The sequence below is a fragment of the Tupaia chinensis genome, unplaced genomic scaffold, assembly GCF_000334495.1.
Source record: "Tupaia chinensis unplaced genomic scaffold, TupChi_1.0 Scaffold000272_1, whole genome shotgun sequence".
NCBI classification, from domain to species: domain Eukaryota; kingdom Metazoa; phylum Chordata; class Mammalia; order Scandentia; family Tupaiidae; genus Tupaia; species Tupaia belangeri.
Genome location: NW_006159754.1, coordinates 8,428,750 through 8,451,471, shown reverse-complemented (window position 1 = coordinate 8,451,471; position 22,722 = coordinate 8,428,750). Strand labels below are relative to the sequence as shown.

Genomic DNA, 22,722 nt, shown 5'->3' with positions numbered 1-22,722 from the left:
TCCCTACACTTTCCATAAGAGAAAGAGGAGGTTTCTTAAAACCCATAATCTCCAAAGTTTCTGCCAGATCTGTGATTCTAAGGCAGGGATGGCCTTTGGTTCTCTTGAGAATTCATGCTAAGTTTTCTTTTTTCTTCATTCTATGATGTGATACAGAGATGAAGTCATTATTTTTAATATGTAACCATCAGAACGGTGTATTTGGACTCTTTACTTCATTCAGAGAAATCATTTCAGAATATTTTTTTATCTCTCTTTAACAGGTTGTGTGTTTTAAGATATTCAGAGGGCTGCATGAGGGGGAACGTAAGTCCAGAATAGTGAAAGTTAAATACAGCTTCCAAAGGATTTATCAGGTAAATGTTATGGATTGTTGTGATTTAATTTATGGGATTAGTTTGACTTTCAATTACCAGGCATCACATTGAATCACTTTATATTTTGAACTCTGTAACTAGGACTCCTTACACTCGATCTTTCATTTGGAGAGGGATTATCAATAATTAGACACTGTGGCCTTATTGATCAGCTAATCAATACTCACATTAATCACCAGTGGTCTAAAAACAATTCACTCTTTGCATTAAAAGGAATCAGCGTGATCAAATTAGCATCTTTTGCTACTAGCTGACCAGAGATGTGTCTTTCCAAAGGGAAGGCACTGCTGAGAGAAGACTGTACAGAATTTAGAGGTAGGTCAACCATTGCTGATGAAGATGATCCAAAGAGAGTCAGATTTTGATTATTTACTTCCATTTTTACTACGATATTTGTACCATTTAGTAAAAGAGTATTTACTGCAAAAAGTGGGACAAGATAAATATGATCTTTCTACAATACATTGTAAAATAAATATTTCTCATTCTCGTACTTAAGCCAGAAGCTATTTTATGTTACACAGAAAACCCAGTTATCTCAGTGATTTTAGATAGGTGGCCAGTATTTAAGCTAAATAAATGTGAAAGTGATTTAACTATTAAGAATGAAGAGTAGTATTATTTTATGAGCTTTGTCTATCACTCCAAATAGAGCCCCCCCAACACACACATGAAAAGACCCTTTTCTTCTCAGAAAGGTGGTTCGTCTGGTTTCAAACCAAAGCAACTTGGTGGGTAGGAGAAGAGGGCTTATCCTGTCTACTACATATCAGCTTTGTTCACACTCTTGCAGGCTGTCACTCAAACTAGGGGCTGTCAAATAAGGTCACAGATTCATCCAATGGCTTTTAATAAGTTGATATTACTTTCATATGAATAATTTATAGTCTCAGAAGTATTAGACTATTATTTATGGTCAGTAGCTGTGAAATAATGAGGCATGTGGTTTTAAGGCTGTTTTGATTACTAAGTGGAGTCAGTACAGTTGTAGGGAGTTAAAGGGAAGTAGAAGTGGATGTTTTCTTCTTCTTAAAGAGCACATCAGAAACAGAAATAATATATCACAGGTCAGAATAATACTGGCTGTCTCTTTAGATCTGTCCATTACCAACACCACATCGTTTCTTTGAAATGGAAGCTTCTAGCAGCATTCTGGTGGTTTCTTGAGGTCGGTCGTTTCTAATCTCTGAGGAAATAACAAACCAAACTTGTTTGGTCTTTGAGTCTTGGCTCCTACAGAGAATATGACAAGTATCATTTTACATTTCCATTTTGGATTTTTGAAGAACAAAAATTATTTTGTCAGTGTAAAACTTGAGGAAAAAAGTACATATATATATGTGTGTGTGTGTGTGTGTGTGTATGTATATATCCCATTGTTCCAGACTATTCTACTGCTAATAATAGAAAATATCAGAAACTTAGAATTTTATAAAAATAGAGGTTTATCCAACTCACGGTTTGGAGGTCCAAGGTCCAGGGGCTAATCTGACGAGGGTTTTCTGGATAGCAACATGGTGGAGGGCAGGAGCACGTGCACCTGTATCCACATCTCTGTTCTGGTTTCATTCTCTCTCCTTATAAACCCATGGTCAATCATGGGGGCCCTAGTGATTTTCTCCCAAAGGCCTCACCTTTTAATACCAGAGTTAGTTGAAGTTTTTGCCCTCTTAATCTCATCACAACCAAATCTCAGCATGAGATTTTGTGTGACATTTCAACGATTTTCACAAATGTAGTATCTTAATGTACAGCTTTATAATGTATGATTTTGATCATTTCTCACTTTATTCAATAGCTTTTGAAAATGCATCAATTTAGTTTTTTGTGTGCCCAAAGAAATAACTTTAATACCAGTTTTCTACAAACATTTTTAAGATTTATTTATTTTTATTTATTTATTTTTAAATTTGCAATAGGGCTTGTGTACTCACCAAAGAGAGAGAGAGAGAGAGAGAGAGAGAGAGAGAGAGAAAGAAATTGAGATAGCAAGCTGCCGGGTCCAGGACTTGAACCATAGTTGGCCATGTGGGAGTCCAGGGTCCCAACTACCATGCTCCCTGCTGGCCCCTGCAAACTTTCTTCCATTTTATTTTATAATTTCTTATTTACAGTCAATGATTATACATCTTTGTGGGGTACAATGTGAGTTTTCAAAATGTTCATGCAAAGTGTGACAATCAAATCAAGGATAATACCATATTCATAGTTTTCAGCAAAGAACACCACATTATATATATATATTTTTCCACTCAGTTGTGATATCCAGTTCCACAACCCATTTTCCTCTGTATTCCTGTATCTGTTAAATGATTTTCCCCCTTGATCCCTGCCTATCTCCCCATTTCCCCACCCCCTATGCAATCTCTGGTGTTCACAGTTTTCTTCTTTGCCTTCGAGTGCAGATATTCAATATATATTGATGAGGGCATACAGTGTTTGTTTTTCATAGTATGGCTTATTTCATTTAGCATTACATCTAGATTTGATCACTTTGTGTCAAACGACAAGCTTTAATTTTTCTTTATGGCCAAGTAGTATTCCACTGTGTATAAATGCCACATTTTAAATCCAGTCATCAACCCAACACATAGGTGGATTCCATGTTTTAGCTATTGTAAATAATGTTGCAATAAACATGGATGTATTGGTCCCTACTGAGAATAATTAAGTATCATTTTTAATTTCCTTTTTGGATTTTAAAGAACAAAAATTATTTCATCAGTGTAAAAACTTGCAAAACAAATACATCTAAAAAAAATTATCTTTTTGACTGAGTAATTTCCTATCCTTTGAGTAAATACCCAGGAGCGGCATTACCAGGTCATATCTTTTTGTAAATTCTATCTGTAAATTTTTAAGGTGCTTCCATATTGTTTTCCACAATGGCTACATTCTCACCAACAGTGCAGAAGAGTTCCCTTTACAACATAGCTTCATCAGTACTTGCCTTTTTTTTTTTATCATAGCTATTTTAGTGAGTTAGGTGATACCTTATTGTGGCTTTGATCTGCATTTCTTTTATAATAAGAGATATTGAATTTTTTTTCATATACTTTTTGGCCATTCACATATCTTCCTTTGAGAGCTTGAGAGTTGTCTGTTCAGATCAATTACATTTTTTTGCTATAGGGCAGATGTATTCACTGAAGAGACATTGAAAGAGAATGAGAGAGAGTGAGAAAATGAGAAATCACCACTACATTCCCAAGAAGGACAGCCATGCTGCAATATCATCTCCTTCATTCTCCTCTCAGGATGTTGGGCATGCATGCACATGTATCCAGTGTGATTTTCAAGTTTCTGGGTCCAGGACTTGAACAGTGGAGTAGACCATGTGAGATCCAGCTATCTTAAACTCTATGGTACCTGCTGGTCCCAATTGTCTATTTTTAAGTTGGATTATAAGTTTTTTTGTTGAGTTTCTTATATATTCTGGTTACTAATTCCTTATCTGAGGTATAGTTTGCAAATATTTTCTCCTATTCTGTGGGATGTCTCTTTATTTATTGTTTCCTTTTCTGTACAGAAGCTTTTTAGTTTGATGTAATCCCACTTATTTATTTTGAGAATTATTGCCTGCATTTTAGGGGTCTTATTTAAGAAATTTTTGTCTATTCAATGTCTTCAAGTGTTTCTCCTGTGTTTTCCACAATTAGGTTTATAGTTTGAGGCTTTACATTTAGATCTTTGGTCATTTTAAATTGATGTTTGTTAGTGGTGAGAGACAGGGGTCTAGTTTCTTTCTTTCTTTCTTTCTTTCTTTCTTTCTTTCTTTCTTTCTTTCTTTTTTAAGCAAGTGGTTATCCAGTTTTCCCAATACTGTTTGCTGAAAATAATTTCCTTTCTCCACTGAATTGTCTGATGTGTTTTGTCATATATCAGTTGGCTATACATTGATTGGGTTTATTTCTGGATTCTCTAGTGTAATCCATTGGATTATGTGCCTGTTTTTGTGCCAGTGCCATGCTGTTTTAATTATCATAACTTTGTAATATATTTTGTGATTAGGTAGTGAGATACCTCCAACTTTATTCTTTTTGTGCCATATTGCCTTGGTGAGGGGTCTTTTTTTTTTTTAAAAAAAAAATTTTAGAGAAAGTTTTGGTAAAGGGCATGTGTGCTTGCCAGAGAGATAGACAGACAGAAAGAAAGCAAGAAATCATCTCCTGGGGGGATGGCCATGCTACAATCCCTTCTCCTCCATTTTCCTCAGGATTTTGGGCACACATGCACACCTGCTTGGTGTGTTTTAAGCCACTGGGTCTGGGACTTGAACTGTGTTTGAATATGTGGGAATCTAGTGATGTAACCATTATGCTATGTGCTGGTCCTGATAGGTGGTCTTATATGATTCCAGACAAATTTTTTTTTCTCTTTTTTGGAACAAATTTGCTAGAGGGTATACATGTGCTCACTGGAGGAGGTAGAGGGAGGGGAGAGAGAGGGCAGGAGGGGAAGAGGATGGTACAATCCCTTCTTTTCCATTTCTTTCTCCTTTTTGGATTTTGGATATGCACACACGCATCCAATGTGTTTCTCAAGCCTCCAGGTGTGGGACTCAAACTGCATAGTTGGCCATGTGGAATCCAACTGCCTTAATCACCATGTGACTGGTTGGCCTTCCACAGGCTTTGAAGTCCCCTCATGTATAGAACTCCATGTGTGTGCGTGTGCGCATATATATATATGCACAAATACACATATTATATATATTATATATATGTGTGCATGATCTATATAATATGTATATACATATAACCATATATTATAATATATAATATATACTATACAGTATGTAGTATATAGTATATTATGTAATATATATTCGAAGTATTTTTCTGTCTAGCTCATAATTTTTGATTATTATGGGCAAATGTATGTGTATATATAATATATATTTTAGATATTTTTCTATTTATCTCATTATTTTTGCTTATTATAGGCAAATGAAAAAAATCTTCCCACATTCACACAATTTTCCACCAATAACTGGAGATTCAGTTCAGTATATGTGATATATATGTATATGCACTATGTATATAACAAAGATGTTAGGATGGCTTTTACTTCTCTAATGGGAGAGACAGAGGTGTACATTATTAGCTTTAATGCAAGTCAGAATTTGGTACATACAATAACAATCATTAAACAGAATGAAGGTTATGTAGAAAGGAGAGGATGAATCTGACTAAGGCAGTCCCTCTGTGAACAATGAGTTTTGAAGAATCTCTTATATAATAGATAATCTATAGCTTGGTTTGACCCCTTTAAAGTTGGCCTGAACCTCACTAAATAGTTAAGTGTTTGACAAGATGAAATTGGGACTAATGACAGGGTGAGGAAGATGGAATGGGGAAGAGAGACAAGAGGAAGAAGGATGTTCTAAGTGGAGGGACAGTTCCAATAAAAGCAGGAAGCTGGGGAGTGAAGGGATGGCTTAGGAAACTGAAAGTACCAGTGAGAGTGGAGAACTTGCAGTGGAGAATAAGGAACTGGAGAGCAGGCTAGAAAGAAGAGGGAGAAAGATGAATGCAACATACAACTGAGGTTTGGAGTGTGAGAAATTCAGCAATGCAGCTCAGATTCCCATCCCTGGGAGTGAGTCTTCTTTAGTATGACTCAGCGGGTATAACATCACATAGCAGGTCATAATCAAAGGCTTCTGGTTTTGATATCAGAGGAAAAAATCCTAACTAGTACATCCTCGCAGGGGTATTACAGCATATTGGTCAAGACTCTGCAGACAGACGGGCTGGCACTTCATCACAGTTACTTGTCCAAGACATACACTAAGCTGTGGGATGGCTGACTCAACCCCTCCTAACCTGAAGATCTTCTCTGAATTCACTTCCTTTTGTGACTTGAAGAATTGGGTGAAATGGGCCAGCAGGTGGCAAGGTGGTTAAGGCATTGGATTCCACCTGGCCAACCCTGTGGTTTGAGTCCTGGACCTGGTGGCCTGAAAAACCCACAGGGTGTGTGTGTGCATGCCCAAGATCCTGAGAGAATAATGGAGGAGAAGGGATTGTGGTATGGCTATTCCCCTGGGAGGTGATTTCTCACTTTCCTTCTTTCTCTCTCTCCAGTGAGTGTATAAGCCGTATGACAAAAAGTCTAAAAAGAAAGAAAGAAAGAAAAAGAATGAAATGAAATGACTACACATGCTTTTCAGTCTGACTGGCAATTAGTAAGGGCTCAATAAAGGCTAGTTATTTCATTGATAGTGGGGTACATTTTGATGCCACTTTTGAGAAGAATAGCCATACTTATGTTAACCTCAAGCACTGAATATACAATAATGTCAAAATAAAAATGTCAGGGCTACTAGTTCATGAGGTAAAGGACATCTGATCTAGAAATAAAGAATAGAAACTTAAGTTATACTGTGTCCATGTAACCAGGGCTTGCTTAGCCAGATTGACTACGTCTTATTAAAATAAAAAATACCTCTAACCTGATACCCTTTATTTGAGGTTTCTCACACACACCCAGAGTGTTTCTCAAACAGCACCTCCAAGAAGACAGAAAACCTAAAGCTTGGAACAATGAGGTACACTCTACCCAGCCACAGTTGAAACTCCTGTCTTATAGATTAATCTTATGATGGTACCCCTTAGCTAAGACGAAACTCCTATCTTGAAGACGAATTACTTATCTGTGCCCCCAACTAGAAATTAATCTGATATATGCTTTTCCATAAGTAACCTCTAGCGCTATAGAACCCACTTTCCATATTAAAGCACCCATAAATTAGCTGACTAGTTGAAGATATTCTTGCACATCTTCCCAGTATGGCCACACTGTAACAAAATTTCTTTTCCTCTTTCATCAAAAATTTTGCCTTTCTCTGTTTTGTTGAGAGGCAAGGGGTTGGACTTGCTTTGGGTTCTATGACTGGAGGTATAAAGACCCTCACCTGGCATTATCCATAAAAAGAAAAATATGGGGGGTGGATAGTGGTGCAGTGGTAAAATGCAATTTATCTGTGTGGCAACCCACATTGGAAGGTTCTGGATTTGCATATGCAGACTTCCTTGAGTACACCTGGCACACCTCTGCCTGTAACTTGGGCTGGCTGAAGCTGGGGATGAACCGCAATGTAATAAATACCTTGTTGGGGTACTGGCTTTCTCCCTCTCAGTTTCTCTGTTCTTTTGTTCAGAGAAAAAATAAATAAATGACTTTTAAAAATTGAAAAAATAAGTGATTATGTTTTGTTTATTTTATTTTTTTGAGAGATTTTCGCTATAGGACACGTGTGCTCGCTGGAGACACACACACACACACACACACACACACACACACACACACACACAGAAAGAAAGACACCCCCCCCCCCCCCGGGGGGCAAATTTATTTTGGTGCTAGAAATTTTGAAATCCACACATAGTTTTTTCATAATATGCATTTTCCATAGATTTTCTGAAGATCCTGCATATTACTTCTGTTATTTCCTTCCAGTTTTTCTCTATATGAAGTGTTTTTGTTTGTTTTGATTCTGTAATATTCACTTGCTTTCCATCTATAGACTTTGTTTCTCTAAAACCTTCTTGACCAAGATGTGTGCTCTTTCCTGGCTGCCCTTTGTACTCCACGGCTTAGGAGAATCTTTCATTTTTTAGGAGGTTTTTGCCTTAAGGCACATCTGCTTGCTGGAGAGAGACAAAGACAGACACAATGAGAGGGAAAGTGAGAAATAACCCTCCACGGGGATGGCCACACTGCAATCCCTTCTCCTTCATTTGCCTTTTGAGATTTTGGGCATGCATGCACATGTGCCTGGTGTGTTTTAAGCTGCTGGATCCAAGGCCAGGTCTAGAACTTGAACCATGGGAGTTGAGCGATGTAACCATTACAGCATCTGCTGATTCCTATTTTGTTTATTTTTAAGGGGGAGGCTTATGATACTATCTAAAATGTCTTCCTATGTGGAATTAACCAGTGCGTACAATTGTGTGACCTCCAGCAGTAAACACACCTGACCATTGGTCTCAGAAAGAGCGATTGGCCGGGGTATTGTGCACATTATGCCTCCTTAAAACAGAGTCCAGAAGTTTAAAATGCAAAGGGAATAGAAGTGTATATGCGGGAATAGGCAGTAACAAGCACTAGACTATAATTTCAACTCTTGTCCCTTTCTCATCAAGATCTAATTGTATGATAAAATTTTATTTTCTGATTATTAATGTTTCCACTGAATTTTATTTATTGACACCTGGCTTTTTCTGAAAAGCAGAAAATCAAAAATTAATTTGTTTGCTTTCTTGGCAATTTGTTTTACATCCAAAGCTGTCTTAATTTCTTGACATTTGAGAAATGGCCCTTGCTTCTACCATCATATTTAAAGTATTTGTGGATTTGATTATCTAAAAAAAAAAAGAAGAAGAAAGATTGTAGTGGATTATAAAGAACTGAAAAAGCAAGAATTCATCACTCTGTACTAAAATAAATAGACAAATGGGGGAGGAAGAGAAAGCTTTATTAAGAGAAATCAAACTAATAAGCATAGACAGAATGAGGACTGATGGTTTAAAAACTACTATTTTGTAATTGCCAAGAGAGAATCATTAAAAGGTGCTAAAAGTAGTGGGTGAAAATTTGATGAGAAACAGGTTTCAGAGGGTAGTATCAAAGTACCTCCCTAAATTATTCATTAGTTATAGAAGGAAATGGTAACGTTGGGCTGTAGCTATTGGCAGGTGCCACCATTGTCAAGTGATCAAAGTAAGCATCTCCATTAATGGGGCAAACCATTATGAAGCTTCAGATATGATCTCCTGGGAAGGACACAATAGTTTTTTTTTTTTTTGATATCCTTGTCCAAAAAATGCATAACTTGAATATAATCTCATCATGAAGAAACACCAGATAAATCCAGGTTGAAGGGCATTTTACAAAATAACTGGCCTATGGTTTTTTATTTATTTTTTTTAAATGATCAAGATCAGGAAAGGCAAAGAAAAACTGTGTAACTGATTTAGATTAAATGAGACTCAAGAGACATGGCAACTAAAGGCAACATGTGGTCTTGGCTTGAATCCTGAGCCAAGGGGGAAAACTGCTATAAAAGACATTACTGGTATGACTGGTGAATATGGTACAATGATAACAGTATTGTGTCAAGGCTTGACCTCCTGATTTTGAAAGCTGTACTGTGGCTTTATATTGCATTCTTATTTGTGAGATGCGTACACTAAAGTTTAGTAAGGATAATTATGTATACGGCTTACTTTTAAATGCTTTAGAAAAAATGGACTGTAGCTATTGGCTGTATACACACACACACAAACACACACACACACACACACACACACATGCGCTCACACACAGTCACACACATAACTGGGGCAGGAAGAAAATGCAGCGTACTCAAACGACAGCCCTTTTCTTAGAGGAGAATGATTCACTATTTTCCAAAGGAAGATATTGGTTAAACAACAAGAAGAATGTGAGGACATATTGTAACTGTATTCTTTTCTACCCTTGGTTGGATATACTTGTGTGAAATGTAGGCATAGATAGATAGTTGCCTTGACATTGATTTTGAGACTTTCTTTGGCTAAATAATTGGATATCTATGTAAAGAGAGTTGTTTTCTTTTAAAGAGAGGTTTTTGCTGTAGGGAGTGCATGCTCACTGGAAAGACAGAGAGACAGAAAACAAGAAGTCACCCCCCAGGGGGGATGGCCATGCTGCAACCCCTTCTCCTCCAGTCTTCTCTTCGGATTTTGGGCATTCATTCATATGCACCCAGTGTGAGTCTGAAGCCACTGGGTCCAGGACTTGAACCGTGGTTGGCCATATTGGAGTCCAGTGACGTAACCACTATGCTATTTGCTAGTCTTTGGTATCTATTTAAAAGAGTGGTGATTTTTTTCCTCTTGAAAATCAGAATATAACTTCTTTTCACATACTAGTCTTAAACATTTGTTTCTTGACGGTATTACACATGTGCTTTTATAGTTTGTTGTTAAAATTAGATACTGAGCTTTTGAATTTGAAAGTCCTTCATACTTTTTAAATAGAAGTATTTTTTAAAGCTTATTTCTTTTTTCTTTTATCAGAGAGAGAGAGAGAGACAGAGACAGAGATAGAGAGAGAGGGGAGGAAGGGAGGCATTTCCAAAAGGGTATTCAAACTGTGATCTGTCCCCAGCCTCAGCCAGTTCAGATCATGGGATGCATGCCTTTGCCCCTAGCATGTACAGGGAAACCTTGGGATGTGAACCTGGGACATTTCCATGTAGGTATTTCTTATAATTCTTTATTGGTTATTCTACAGATATGACTCAAGTAGAAGGGAGCTGTCAATAGACCTCAGTCTCATTTTTCCCCACCTTGATCTTTGACTGTTATTTTCTCAGTGTGGTAGGAAAAAATGAGGTTGGAAACTCATTCATATTTCATAATTGGTAACCTAATATTTTTATATTACCAGTGTTAGGCAAATATAATAAAGAAGTTGCTCTTCAAAAACTCAGAAGTAAGATGAGAAGTTCTAATACTTCTGAAAAAAAAATCTCAGAAATTTCTTCTGTGGCATTTTCAAAAAAGTATGCATGGTCTTAGGGACTGAAGACTTTGGCTCAATCTCAGCTTGATCACTTACTGTGTCCATGGACAAACTGCTTAGCTCTGCTGACCCATTGTCCTCTAAAATATCGCTAATCTACTTTGCAGGACTGAATGTGGGAAGGTATCTGAAAAATGCTTAGTATAATTCTAACCTAGAGTAGAGTCTTTGGTAATTCTAACAATTCAACACTCAGCTGGAAAAACACTTGCACACTTATGTTTATTGCAGCATTATTCACAATTTCTAGGACAAGGAATGAACTAAAATGACCAAGAATGGACGAATGGATTGAAAAAATGTGGCCCAATTACTCTATTGAATACTCATCAACTATAAAAAACAATGAGACCCTGATATTTGATACAAAGTGGATAAATATGAAAGATCTAATGCTAAGCAAAGAAAGTAGAGTGTGAAAGACAAACATTGTATGTCCCCACTCATTATATACTGAATGTCTGCCCTCTACAGGAGAAATGGAAAGATTGGAAGGTATAATAGAGGGAGGCCAACTGTAGATACTAGAGACAGTATAGAAAGGAGTGGAAAATAGGGGGTGGGTGTGACAAGATCAGTGGAAAAAAAGCGTTTAATAGACACAAAAATGAAAAGCTTTCTGTTGATGATAATGAATATAGTAATGTCTTTGACTTGAGTAGTATGCACCATATTCATGTTGGGAAAAACCTTGTTGTATATTGTAAAGATGTACAGTGATTAAATGGAAATAGAAAAACAAACAAACAAACTGGTTCTATCATAGCTTAACAGGGAGACAAAGGCTGCCCTTAGAGCCCTGTCTATCATGTAATGGGCACACACTGGTTGAACAGGTAAGCTTGGTTTGATCTAGACATGGGCATTTAATGGTGATACATAGGAGATTCCTTAGAGCTCATAATGTCATCCAATGGAGGTGAGAGGAGTGTTGTTAGGGTTGGACTCAGTCTTGAAATTCTCATCAATTACTGAAATTAAGCATGGTTTAAAACTTCCTCTCAAAATGCATGGGCTCAAGTTGGATCTCAGAGCTTTCAGAAAGAGAAACCAAGTGCTGTAGTCTTAGACTGAAACAGGTGTTAGGTTCTATACTTGAAATCTTAACTTTGATGAACTGTAGTCAAAAAGAAAATTCTTTGAGATTGACTTTAAATGCCCTGTTAGATGTACAGTGATTAAATTTGACTGGACTAACATACAATGTATTTTTGCTAGGAAAATTCATTTTGTATGTTGTAATGATATACAGTGATTGAATGTAAAAAGAAAAATTTAAAAAAATCTGATTAAAAATAAAATTAAGAGGGCCAGCAGGTGGTGTGGTGGTTAAGAGAGCTGAACTCCCACATGGGTGACCACAGTTTGAGTCCTGGACCTGGCAGCTTGCTTTCTTACTCCCCCCACCCCCACCTTTTCTCACTCTGTTCCTCTCTTGTCAAACTAAAATAAATACATAAATAAATACACAAATAAATAAATAAAGTTAAAATAATTCTTTAAAAAATAAAAATAAATAAATAACTTAAAAAATAATTAAAAAAAACAAAACAAAAAGAGCTACATAAATCAGCCTTGGCAAAGGGAATCAGCTTTTCCGAGGGTAAAGATACTAATAGTTAAACACATGGTAAACTACTATACATGGTTTGCTGTTTAGACCATGTGGTTGAACTTAAGTAGACAATACTATTCTCTATTTCTTTTCTTTCATTAGTCCTAAATGAAACTCATGTAATTGAGTACATGAATTTAGTAGAATGTCTCCCATTTTAAAATAATCATATCTGAAATAAATTTTTTCAAACAAAAATCAAGTAAAAAGTGCTTTTTCCTGAATCAGTGTAGATTTAATATAAGTACACATCTTCACCATTTGCACATAGCACTTATTTTCATAACTCAGAACAACTTTAAATCCAACACTCTTGTATGAATTTTTCAATGCCTTCCAGTATGTGAACTGGGGAATTTCCCTGAACCTGTGCTTAGCATAGATCTCTCCAAAGCAAACATTAATAGTCACATCCTCCATAACTCAGATTAGACTATTAGCAAAATAGTAAACGACCTAATCACCTACCGACCAGCTGTAATAAAACTGAACTTGGTAATTAATGTAATCAGCTTATGAATTGATCCTTAAACCACTTGAGCCTTAGCTTAAGACTTTTAGGTATTTTGGATATTCAGTTTGGCTAAAAACCATAAAATTTCTTCAGGGGCCAGTGGCGAATTTATTTTTTCTGTCAGTTTTTTACTGTTGCCCCAAATAGGTAAAATGTTATTGCTTTACCTGTATATTATTTTATTCTGAAGCTAGAAGCATCAGAGTTAGTGTCTAAGTAGACATTAGGATGAGAGTTAATCAATTTGAGTTACTCTTAGCTTGATTTAATTTCGAACTAAGGCCAGTTTCAATTTGGCCAAAGCTGATGTTTCTAGTTTATTGTTAGTGCTGTAGCAGTTGACAAATAGGCAGATGTCTTTGAGTTGTGATCATCCTCGTACTGGTCTGTAGTGCTCACGGATCTTTGATCTGCAGGCCTACGCTGGTCCCAGAACTGTGTGTGAGTGTGCATCTAGGTCTGGGTTCATGGGCATGTGAATTTCACAGGGCCCTGAGCTTGGGACAAGGATCTGTCATCTTAAAATTCTGAATACATGTTTAGCAACAGGCCCTGCATTTTCATTTTGCATTGTATCCCAAAAATTATTTAGGCCCTCTTGGGTGCATCTAATCACATGGATATTTACATAACCAATTTCTCCACTGTTTTGGTGTGGCATGAGGTTTCCTTTCCTTCTTTTCTTTTTTCCATTTTAGCAGATATGTCTTCTGGAAATGGATTTCTTTCTTTATAGTATTGTATATAGTAAAGTTGACATATTGAAGGGAGAAATATAAAGAAAAAGAAATTCACAAAAAATGAACTGGTATTGAGCCTGAAAAAGTTTCTATGTTCATTCAGAATCAACATGGGTTTATACACAGAGTGGTTGGGATATAATTTTTGCACAGCATAAAATGAGGCCTCTCTTGAGCTGCCTTCACCAGGGCTGCTTACTCACTTTTTTTGAAAAATGTTTTTCTACCTTAGAGTTTAGAGGACACAGTATACTATCAAGAAAGACTAAATCATTCTCAAGGCCCTTTCAGTTCTGAAATTCTACTATTCCTTTAGAAATAGATTTAAGAAAAGTAGAGATTTCACTTCATATGAACATAATTTAAAGTAAGCCTTAGTTCCCACAGAGAAACAACATACTATTTATTGAGTGCTTATTACGTGCTAGGCACTTAGCATCCAAGCTATTTTTTCACTGAATCTTACAATAGTTCTATGGGGAGGATTATTTTCTTTGCTGCACTGATAAGTAGTTGGAAGCTTGGAGAAGCCAGGACTCACACTGTCTGGCTGACTCCCAAGCCCCTGTGTACAACCACTGCCCTCTAAGAACTCTCATCAATTAAAAAGCACGAGGCTAACCTTTGCGTCAAAGAGGGACTTGCCCAGGGAGTTGAATGCAAGGGTGACCTGGCTGTGACCCTACCACCCCATTGATTGCCTGGGCCCATTAGACTGATGTGGTGGCCCGGTGTCTTCTTTCTCCCTCACCTCTGTGTACATCAGGCTTTGCGTTGCGGACAACAGGAATGACCTTCCCTGATAAAGGCGGATTGGTCCTCTGCAAGGCCAGGCAGTGCAGACGTTGTTCGGGGGAGCTTCAAAATGGGTTTTTTTCTCTGATCCCAAAATGACTCCCAAAGCCTAGAGATGAACTCTGTGGGAAGGGGCTTGCTGGTTTTTTCTCTGCGTGGTGCCAACCTCTCCTTCCACACCTCCCAGGCACATTCTCAGGGCAGTTTTAGGATCTGTACTTTTCGCTTGTTCTTTTATTGTTGCTGATTTTTCTGAAAATAATAAACACATAAAGAGTTGAGGATGGGTCATCTATAGCAGAGAAATCCCTTTACATTTCAATTCATTGTCCATTTCATTAAAGAAATGGAGAGAAATATGCTGTCATGGAAGCATGTACTCAATACATTAGAGGAATAGCTTATTTTTACGCAGGAATTACCCCTGTCAAATCAATGAAGTGGGGGTCACTGAGCACATAAATTCTGTTTGTATAATTTTAAGCCAGCAGAGATAGAGAATATATCTCCTCTTATAAAAAGAAGTTTGACTTGAAATTTGAAATGGGCCTATGCTATTATTAGTTCCTGACAGGGAACCCTCAGGGAGGTTGGTGCTTATCTGCTACCACATAAATTACTTCCAGAAATTTTGAAGGTAAAGATAATCAGATGTTTTTGTTTTCTAAAAAAAAGGAAAACAAATGAGATAATGTGTGTGAAACACTCAAGAGTCTGCCATAAGGTGAGCATTCGTTAAATGCTGGCTCCATTTGTGGTGGTGGTGGTGGTTGCCCGTTTCCATCTGAGTTTCCTCATGTAATAGGAGAATGATAACAATATCCTTGTGTCTTAAGTTTTCTTTTAGTAAATACTTCACTAAATTAATATTAAATCCCTTCAAATAATTGAAATATCTGATCAACATGCAGTTCTTTTGCTTTTCCTTTAATGTCTCAGTTTCTCCAAGAAGTTTTGCTGTGATGCACTGTAATTTTAAGAGTAAATTTATATCCCTAATTTATCCATACATTTAAGGTAATTTGTGTTAAAAACCTAAGTGGGCTTTTTTTTTCTCTCACAAGAGAGAGCCAGAAAGTGAGAATTCACTTTCCAAGGGAATGGCTATGCCTCAATCTCTTCTCCTTCATTCTTCTCTTGGGATTTTGGACACAGGTACACACGTGCCTTGGGGTGATTTTCAAGCCACGAGGCTGGGACTTGAACCACAGGGTTGCCTATGTGGGATTCAGTACCTTAACCTCAATGCTACTTACTGGCCCCCAGAAAAAATATTTTTAAAAGGTATCATTATGATTGGGAAAAGGGTACATAACTAGGAATCATTATGAATTATAATGCATCAATAAATTAAAATGAATGGTTTGGTCACAATAGTAAACACTTGATGGGGGAGATTAGAAAGTTTAGAAAGATCCAAGTATATCTAATAATATGATAAAATGGATGTTCTCTCTAGTGAGACAAGGATTTGTTATTAAGTATAGGGTGCTGGCAAGCCAACTTACTCATTGGGAAAAAAACATTTTATTCTTACCTTACATTTTATGTAAAAATAAATTCTGCATGGATTAAAGATTTAAAAATAGAAAGTAAAATGATAAAAACACTTAGAAGAAATTGTAGATGAAAACCATGAAGTCTCAGGGTAGAGAAGGACTTTCAAAGCATGACTGAAGGCAGAAAGCAGGAAGGGAACAGTGGGTCTTGTTATATTTAGAACAGCAGGATGGCAAAATTGAACACCAGCCAAGGTGAACCGCAAATGATAAACTGGGACAAGTCCCTACATATGACAAAATGTAAAGATAAGGAGGTCTTTCAAGTAAGTAGTAGCATGATTACCTATCTCACAGAAAAATGCACTTGGGACTTAAGCAGGCAAGTCAATAAAGCAATAATATGGTCAATGAACAATTTGAATGTTTGATACTACTTGGAAACAAACAAAAAATGCAAATTGCAAACAGAACAAACCATGTTTACCTGTAGGATTGAGGATATCTTGTAAAACTAGGGGTGAAGAAAAAAGGATTGTCAGCCCTGAGCTAATAACAATGATACCTTTTGACTTGGCAAATCTACCTTTATAAATCTATCCTAAAGAAAATGATACATATGCAATGTATATACAAAGATGTTTATATTGGATGAAAAATGGTAGTGAACAATTGGAAACAGCTTAAGTGCTTGGCAATTGAGGACTGGTGCAATTCTTCAGTGGACTACTCTGTCCATGTTTAAGAATGGAAAAGTGTGGGACCAGCAGATAGTGTAATGGTTATATTGCTGGACTCCCACGTAGTTGACTGAAGTTTGAATCTCAGACCCAGAGGCTTAATCCTCATGCCTGTGTGTGTATGTGTGTGTGTGTCTGTGTGTGTGTGTGTGTGTGTGCACCTGCCCAAGATCCTGAGAAGAGAATGGAGGAGAGGGAACTGTGGCATGGCCATCCCCCCTGTGGGGTGATTTCTCACTTTCTGTCTCCCTGTCTCTCAGGTGAGTGAAAACATTCTAAAAATCTCTCTAAAAATAAGCATGCTAATGTGGGTATATAGTTATTAAATACAGAGTTCTAAAGAAATTAAAAATAGAACTACAAGGACCAGCAGATGGCATAATGGTTACATTGCTGGACTCCCACATGGCTGACTGCAGTTCGAGTCACAGACCTGGTGGTTTCAGACTCATGCCAGGTGTGTGTGCATGCGTGCCCAAGATCCTGAGAGGCGAATGGAGGAGAAGGGATTGCAGCATGGCCATCCCCCCTGGGGGGTGATTTCTCGCTTTCTGTGTCTCTGTCTTTCTCTGTCTCTCTGGCGAATAGCAAAAATCTCTTAAAAAAAAAAAAATAGAACTGCTGACCCAGCAATCTCTCTTCTGGGCCTATACCCAAAGGAAATGAAATTATCACCTAGTAAAGATATCTGCACTCCAATGTTTATTGAGGCACTATTCATAATAGCCGTGATTTAGAAACAAGCTAAGTGTCTATCAATGGATGAAAGGATAAATAAACTGGGACACACACACACACACACACACACACACACAATGTAATATTATTCAGTCCTAAGGACTTTCTGCCATTTGCCATAGCGAGGATGAAACTGTAGGACGTTAAGCTAAGTGAAATGAGTCAGAAACAGAAAAACATTGCATGATTTACTTATATGTATAATCTAAAAAGAAAAAAAAAGTCAAATATATAGAGGCAGAGAAGGGGTAAGAGCCGATAGCTTGGGAAGAAATGAGGAGAGAGGTTAGAGGTTACAAAGTAGCAGACATATAGGATAAACAAGTGCAGAGAGCTGCTAACATACAACATGAGAACCACAGGTAATAAAATTGCACAGATTTGAGATCACTACTACATGTGTACATTTTAGCTGCTCTCGCCACAAAAACAAAAATGAAAGGATCCCTATGGGAGTTGATGGCTATGCTAATTTGCTTGACGATAGCAACCATTTCACGAACTGTATCCCATATTGTAAGTATACACAATGAAATGTATGTAATTTTTTAAATGTAATATTAAGACTTAGTAAATCAGAACTAACGTTCTAAAATACCAAAAGTGGTTATATTAAGAGTATAGATATTAGATCATTTGAAAATTATTTCTTTGGGGCCAGCAAATGGCATAGTGATTATATCGCAGGACACCTGCATGGCTGACCACAGTTTAAGTCTTGGACCTGGTGGCTTGAAACTCATGCCGGATATATGTGCATGCATGCCCAAGATCCCTGAAGAAGAATGGAAGATAAGAGGTGTGGGTTGGCCATCCCCCTTGGGAGGTGATTTCTCTTTTTCCCTCTCACTGTCTTTGTTTCTCTCTCTCTGGTAAATGCACATGCCTTAAGGCGAAAACCTCTAAAAAAATCTTTATTTTCTAAAACTCATATATTCAAAAATGGTTTTATTATTTCTATATTCATAAAATAAAACATTGGAAAGGAATCAAATAAAATCTTTATGGGGACCAGCAGATGGCATAATGGCTATGTCGCTGGACTCCCATGTAGTTGACTGCGGTTCAAGTCCCGGACCCAGTGGCTTAAACTCACGCCGGGCGCGTGTGCATACGTGCCCAAGATCCTGAGAGGAGAATGGAGGAGAAGGGATTGCGGCATGGCCATCCCCCCTGGGGGGTGATTTCTTGCTTTCTGTCTCTCTCTGTCTTTCTGGCGAGCACACATGCCCTAAAGCAAAAGCCTCTCAAGAAAAAATGAAAAAAAAAATCTCTATATAAATACACACACATGAAAAACTTGAGACATTATAATCAATATCTTTTTTTAAAAAACTATTTTATTTAAATTTATTTATTCATTCATTTATTTTAATTTGACTAGAAAACGAGAGAGAGATACAGAGAGAGACAGGAAAGTGAGAAAGCAAGCCACCAGGTCTAGGACTCGAACCATGGTTGGCCATGTAAAAGTCTAGCGTCCTCAACCACCCTGTTACCTCCCAGCCCCTCTACATCAAAATCTTACTAGTGTCAAAAAAAAAATAGTGTTAACTTCTGGATGACCAATGACTTCAATAGTTTTTCTTTCATTTTATTTTTATTTTCAAAAATATACAAGCATTACATGTGTAATAAATAACATAACTATTAAATAAAACTAAAAATTCTGTACACTGGGTTTTGGGAAAAGTCATGAAATTTTTTTTTAGGCGAAAATGTGTCATGACTTTTCTGATGCCCCAATAGCATGATTTACCTTTGGTGAAAAAAACCCACAACCCTGACACAGAAATAAGAAATCTGGAATGAAAAAATCAAAATAACATGTGCTTAAGTAGGTTTTGGAAGGGCATAGTGAAGATTTTTTTTTTTTTTCTGAATACCCCTAGACATACCTTGGGGTAACATGGAATGATAAAATTACCAAGGCTGAGCATCACTGTTGCTGACCAAAATGAGAATTTTCTTTCTAGCCCATTACTTTGGTTCGCTTTCACCAGCACAGACTCACATTCATCAACATCGGGGAATTGCAAAGCAAGTGCTGATTGATGGGTCCAAAGGGATTTTTAAATGTAGGATCCTGAGACTTCAGAGCATGGGCTTCTGTCTCTGTTAGGATGTCTGTGTTCCTCCATGCAGAAGCTGGATTTCATCCAGGGCTTGGCCAGTGGCAGTTTACCACAGAGTATTTCCTTAGGTCTGGGTCTCTATTATTTTTTTTCCCGGGGGTGGGGTGTTGTTGCTGAGATGCATGGTGTGATTGGTCCCTGCAAGTGGCCAATGAGAAGCACTTGCTTCTGTTAAAATGATTGGCATTTCAACCAACACTGACGTTTTGATTTTCTATCCAGTCTCCCATTGAAAAGGTAGAGGGAAGGCCCCACTTTCACTCTGAGCACCCTGCCTCCCTCTCATTCCTTGCCACCTTCTTTCAAACCTCTTCTGATGCCTCTAGTGCAGATATTATTACAACACAGCACACACAATGGTACACACCTTGGTCTGTCTTGTGTTTCTTTATTATTTTTCAGTGTATGGCTCTTGATAAACTCCTTCAGGGTAGGAGTCACACTTGTTAAACTCAGGATTCTGTATGCCTGTCTGATAGGCGGCCCTGAATAGGTCATTGTTGGAGGTCCTGAATTCTAGTCCCAGCTCACCTTCCCTCTCTGAGCCACTGTTTATTTTGTTCGTTTTTGTCATAAATGAGAGGTAGGACTGACTGTATTCAGAATCACAAGGTGTGCAAAGAGGGGAACATCAGTGAGTGAGGCAGGGCAACTCTGATGAATTGTTCTCAGAAGGTTCATGATCTTCTTGACCAGTTTCCCCACATTTGAAAAAGATATGGCTACTAGGGACTACAACAGTCAATGACAACTGAGTACTCGGTATTGGGATACTTAGGGAGTGATGGGGACTGTGGCAAATGGAAAGGTCATGACTGTAAAGTGCTGTTGACTGTGGTTACATTAAAATGGAGGCCAGTGTTCGGGTCCTCAAGAATGTCAAGAAGAGTGGGGGTCAGATGGTGGGATGGTGGTAAACATGATGCTCTAAGAGGCTGACCCACATGAGAAGGTTGCAGGTTTACATGCTGAGAACCCCTTACCCTGGGCACACTGGGCATGTGCATACCCACCATCTGGGGCTGCTGGAGCTGGGGTGGGGTCAGTATCAGGAGCCTGAGTGCTGAGGCTGCCTCTTTCTTTCTCACTCATGGAGGAATAAATTAAATGAACTTTTTCCCCCTTTTTTAAGAGAGCAATTTTTGCTACAGGGTGCGTGCACTCACTGGAGAGACAGAGAGAGACAGAGAGACAGAAAATGAGAAATCAGCCCCCAGGAGAGATGGCCGTGCTGCAGTCCCTTCATCTCCATTCTCCTCTTGGGATTTTGGGCATGCATGCACCCTCGTCCAGTATGAATTTTCAGCTGTCAGGTCTGGGACTGGAACTGCAGTCAACTTTGTGGGAGTTCAGTGACATAACCATTACGCCATCTGCTGGTCCCAAGAAACTTTCTTTCTTTCTTTTCTTTTTCTTTTTCTTTTTTAAATTTTAAGCAAGGTATGTAGCTGTTTATGTTAAATATCCTGATTTCTAAATGTTGGCAAAATCTTAAGAATAGTAGAAGACAAACATAACTGCAAGCTCCATCCCGTCTGAGAACTGAAGGTTTGTCTTATTGCCCAATTATTCTACCCCAGCTGACAGAGGGTGCTGCTATGTAAACATAAAAAGGTTGCTTACACAGTTTTCCTGAATTCATTTCTAAGAAGAGACCTATTTCATCAAGAGCAAGATTTAGGATTTAAAGCCCCCTCTGACATTACCAACATGAAAATGATAATGCCTACCAAAGAAGCCAGACATTAAGCAACTGGTTTATGCTTTCTTACCTGCTCACACCAGACCATCAGAGCTGGCTTGACGGCGGCAGAGGGATCGGAGATGATGTGTGGCAGGTACTCTCAGCTGGAAGACAGGAAAACAACGGTGGATGGACCATCTAAAGAAATGAAGGGGATTTGAAGGCGGCTAGAGAGTGAACAAAGCCCTTCGTGTCATCTTCTGCCCACAACGAAGCTACAGGACACTCCCTGCCTTTAGGACCCCACATGTGTTTTCAATTTTAACATGTACATCACATGTTTTCAATACACCATTGTCTAAAATATCGGCAGGGCCCTAACCGTTGTAATTTATCTTTTGTACTCTATAATTTGGAGCCGGTCAGGCCAGAAAGGAACATCTGCACTGAAAGCTTGAACTCGACACAGTTTCAGGTTCTACACCGAGCCCCTTCTCAGGTCAGGTTCCTCATAAACTTCGTTATCACTGTTGGTTTTATTCATTCTATTTGACATATTAAGCTTCTGTATCTTGGCATAAAGGACACAATATTGCAGCATATTGGCAAGCTCATTTGCTTTTCCCAGCTAGTGTTGTGTCCAAATATCAGTCCCCAGGGATAAACACGTGTATATCGACTGCAGGAAAATGAAGCGTAGCAGCAGGTGGCCTTTGCTGCCTAATGAACATGGCAATCTGTTACCATCACCGCGGCGCTTTTCACCAGACAATTAGGCAACTAAGCATGTAATTATTCAGGCCAACGAGAAGAGGCTCTCCTCTAATTTCATCTTTTCATTGCTGTTTACTCACCCACACTCCCCTCATTAGTGAGAGATTTTCCAGTCTATGCTAATTGGTTTCAATAACATTCATTTCCGTTGAAAGAGAACGATTCCGTTAATTGAGAATCGAAAGAATCTTTTCATTTTAAGTGCGTCCTGCTATGGAAATCTGAATACTCTCAACAGGTTCGAGCTAATGAAATTAAGTCACACCACCATCAGTGGTGTAATAGAAATAAAGTAATTTATTTTCATTGAAGCATGTGCTATAGGTCCAGAACAATTAATACAGCTTGAAGAGGAAAGAAACTTGGAAAAAAAAAATAGATTGAGGATAAATGAGATGATTTCCCTTAGAATGACTTGTTTAATTCCTGGTTTAAACCCCTTGTCCATTTGGTCTCACTTTCAAAGTATTTAAAGTGAAGAGAAGTCATTTATAAAATGACACGAATGCTAATTGTCTAAGAAAAGCAGTGTATTT

The 22,722-nt window shown here is 37.9% G+C and overlaps 2 long non-coding RNA genes across 3 annotated transcripts in view; one reads left to right on the top strand and one right to left on the bottom strand.

Moving 5' to 3' along the window:
- Positions 1-331, top strand: part of LOC102471119 (uncharacterized) — a 92,015-nt gene extending 91,684 nt beyond the window's left edge. Inside the window, exon 3 of the long non-coding RNA XR_334723.1 lies at positions 264-331. This is a non-coding gene — a long non-coding RNA (uncharacterized LOC102471119). The remainder of the gene's footprint in view (positions 1-263) is intronic.
- A 967-nt stretch (positions 332-1,298) lies between these two features.
- Positions 1,299-22,339, bottom strand: LOC102470278 (uncharacterized). Of its 2 annotated transcripts, none has more exons than XR_334722.1 (4): positions 22,267-22,339; positions 21,501-21,610; positions 14,573-14,868; positions 1,299-1,610 (listed from the first exon to the last, which is right to left on the bottom strand). It is a non-coding gene; the product is annotated as an uncharacterized LOC102470278 (long non-coding RNA). The 2 variants fall into 2 exon arrangements; XR_334721.1 differs by having other exon boundaries at positions 21,501-21,576.
- Between the last annotated feature and the right edge of the window lie 383 nt (positions 22,340-22,722).